At 43.4% G+C, this 3,467-nt stretch overlaps 1 non-coding gene across 1 annotated transcript; it reads left to right on the forward strand.

The window, feature by feature from the left end:
* The first annotated feature begins 2,941 nt into the window (after positions 1–2,941).
* LOC112773575 (small nucleolar RNA R71) lies at positions 2,942–3,049 on the forward strand. Its single transcript, XR_003188120.1, has one exon. It is a non-coding gene; the product is annotated as a small nucleolar RNA R71 (small nucleolar RNA).
* The last annotated feature ends 418 nt before the right edge of the window (positions 3,050–3,467 follow it).

Consider the following 3,467-nt stretch of genomic DNA (forward strand, 5'->3'; position numbering starts at 1 on the left):
TTCTTTGGATCCGGGTTCGTACTTTGATCATGGTTCTTGGTGATCCATGCATTAGCATAGAACTCTTGAACAATTAGGATGCCGACTTGTTGGATGGGATTTGTTAGAACTTCCCAACCTCTTCTTTGAATTTCATGTCAGATCTCCGGATACTCATTTCTTTTGAGTTTGAAAGGGACCTCAGGGATCACCTTCTTCTTGGCCACAACATCATAGAAGTGGTCTTGATGGGCTTTGGAGATGAACCTTTCCATCTCCCATGACTCGGAGGTGGAAGCTTTTGTCTTCCCTTTCCCCTTTCTAGAGGATTTTCCGGTCTTAGGTGCCATCAATGGTAATGGAAAAACAAAAAGCTTATGCTTTTACCACACCAAACTTAGAATTTTGCTCGCCCTCGAGCAAGAGGAGAAAGAATAGATGAAGAAGAAGAAGAAATGGAGGAGAGGGAGAAAGTGATGTGGTTCGGCCAAGAAGGGTATAGAGGGGTTGTGTTGTGTGAATTTGAAGAAGAATGGAGGGCTTTATATAGGGAAGGGAGGGGGGAAGGTTTCGGCCATATGGGTGGGTTTGGGTGGGAAATTGGTTTTGAATTTTGAAGGTAGGTGGGGTTTATGAGGTAGGTTTATGGGGAAGAGTGGATGGATGTGAGTGGTGAAGAGGTGATGGGGAAGAGTGTTTATGGGGTTGTGTGAAAGAGAGTGGTGAGAAGAAGTAAATGAAGGTAGGTGGGGATCCTGTGGGGTCCACAGATCCTGAGTGGATCCTGTGGGGTCCACAGATCCTGAGTGGATCCTGTGGGGTTCACAGATCCTGAGGTGTTCAAGGATTTACATCCCTGCACCCATTAGGCATGTAAAAATGCCTTTGCACACAACTCTGGGCGTTCAGCGCCAGGTTGGTGGCCATTTTGGGCGTTCAACGCCCATTTGTGTGCCATTTCTGGCGTTGAACGCCAGAACCATGCCTGTTCTGGTGTTCAGCGCCCAGAAGCTGCCCATTTTGGGTGTTCAGCGCCAGAACCATGCTCTGTTCTGGCGCTGAATGCCAGACAGATGCTCCTCCAGGGTGTGATTTTTCTTCTGCTGTTTTTGATTCTGTTTTCAATTTTTCTATTTATTTTGTGACTCCACATGATCATGAACCTATAAAGACATGAAAAACAATGAAAATAAAAATTAGATAAATAAACATTGGGTTACCTCCCAACAAGCGCTTCTTTAATGTCAATAGCTTGACAGTGGGCTCTCATGGAGCCTTACAGATGTTCAGAGCATTGTTGAAACTCTCCAACACCAAACTTAGAGTTTGGATATGGGAGTTCAACACCAAACTTAGAGTTTGGTTGTGGCCTCCCAACACCAAACTTAGAGTTTGACTGTGGGGGCTTGGGTTGACTCTGCTTTGAGAGAAGCTTTTCATGCTTCCTCTTCATGGTTGCAGAGGGAGACCCTTGAGTTTTAAACACAAGGGAGTCCTCATTCCATTGAAGGACTAGTTCACCTCTGTCAACATCAATCACAGCTCTTGCTGTAGCCAGGAAAGGTCTTCCTAGGGTGATGGATTCATCCTCTTCCTTTCCAGTATCCAGGACTATGAAATCAGCAGGGATGTAAAGGCCTTCAACCTTTACTAATACGTCCTCTACTTGTCCATATGCCTGTTTTCTTGAATTGTCTGCCATCTCTAATGAGATTTTAGCAGCTTGAACCCCATAGATTCCCAGTTTCTCTATTACAGAGAGGGGCATGAGGTTTATCCCTGAACCAAGGTCACACAGAGCCTTAAAGATCATGGTGCCTATGGTACAAGGTATTATGAACTTTCCAGAATTCTGTCTCTTCTGAGGCAATGTCAGTTGATCCAGATCACTTAGTTCATCGATGAACAAGGGAGGTTCAACTTCCCAAGTATCAATACCAAATAATTTGGCATTCAGCTTCATGATTGCACCAAGGAACTTGGCAGCTTGCTCTTCAGTAACATCCTCATTCTCTTCAGAAGAGGAATACTCATTAGAGCTCATGAAGGGCATAAGGAGGTTCAATGGAATCTCTATGGTCTCTAGATGAGCCTCAGAGTCCTTTGGTTCCTCAGAGGGAAGCTCCTTATTGATCACTGGACGTCCCAGGAGGTCTTCCTCCTTGGGATTCATGTCCTCTCCTCTCCTCACAGGTTCGGCCATGGTGCTTATGTCAATGGCCTTGCACTCTCCTTTTGGATTCTCTTCTGTATTGCTTGGGAGAGTACTAGGAGGGATTTCAGTGATCCTTTTACTCAGCTGGCCCACTTGTGCTTCCAGATTTCTAATGGAAGATCTTGTTTCATTCATGAAACTTACAGTGGCCTTAGATAGATCAGAGACTAAATTTGCTAAATTAGAAGTATTTTGTTCAGAGTTCTCTGTCTGTTGCTGAGTGGATGATGGAAAAGGCTTGCTATTGCTAAACCTGTTTCTTCCACCATTATTAAAGCCTTGTTGAGGCTTTTGATCCTTCCATGAAAAATTTGGATGATTTCTCCATGATGAGTTATAGGTGTTTCCATAAGGTTCACCTAAGTAATTTACCTCTACTATTGTAGGGTTCTCAGGATCATAAGCTTCTTCTGCATAAGAAGCCTCTTGAGTATTGTTGGATGCAGCTTACATTCCATGCAGACTCTGAGAGATCATATTGACTTGCTGAGTCAATATTTTATTCTGAGCCAATATGGCATTCAGAGTATCAACTTCAAGAACTCCCTTCTTCATAGGCGTCCCATTGCTCACAGGATTCCTTTCAGAAGTGTACATGAACTGGTTATTAGCAACCATGTCAATGAGTTCTTGAGCTTCTGCAGGCGTTTTCTTTAGGTGAATGGATCCACCTGCAGAAGTGTCCAGTGACATCTTTGATAGCTCAGATAAACCATCATAGAATATATCCAGGATGGTCCATTCTGAAAGCATGTCAGAAAGACACTTTTTGGTCAACTGTTTGTATCTTTCCCAAGCTTCATAGAGGGATTCACCTTCTTTCTGTCTGAAGGTTTGAACATCATCTCTAAGCTTGCTCAGCTTTTGAGGAGGAAAGTACTTGGCTAAGAAAGCCATGACCAGCTTATCCCAAGAGTTCAGGCTGTCTTTGGGTTGAGAATCCAACCATAATCTAGCTCTGTCTCTTACAGCAAAAGGGAAAAGCATGAGCCTGTAGACTTCAGGATCTACTCCATTAGTCTTAACAGTATCACATATCTGCAAGAATTCAGTTAAGAACTGAAAAGGATCTTCAGATGGAAGTCCATGAAACTTGCAGTTCTGTTGCATCAGAGAAACTAATTGAGGTTTCAGCTCAAAGTTGTTTGCTCCAATGGCAGGAATGGAGATGCTTCTTCCATGTAAATTGGAATTAGGTGCAGTAAAGTCACCAAGTATCTTCCTTACATTATTATTATTTTCGGCTGCCATCTCCTCTTCCTGTTCGAAAATT

This window comes from Arachis hypogaea, chromosome 18 (genome assembly GCF_003086295.3).
Source record: "Arachis hypogaea cultivar Tifrunner chromosome 18, arahy.Tifrunner.gnm2.J5K5, whole genome shotgun sequence".
Classification (NCBI taxonomy): Eukaryota; Viridiplantae; Streptophyta; class Magnoliopsida; order Fabales; family Fabaceae; genus Arachis; species Arachis hypogaea.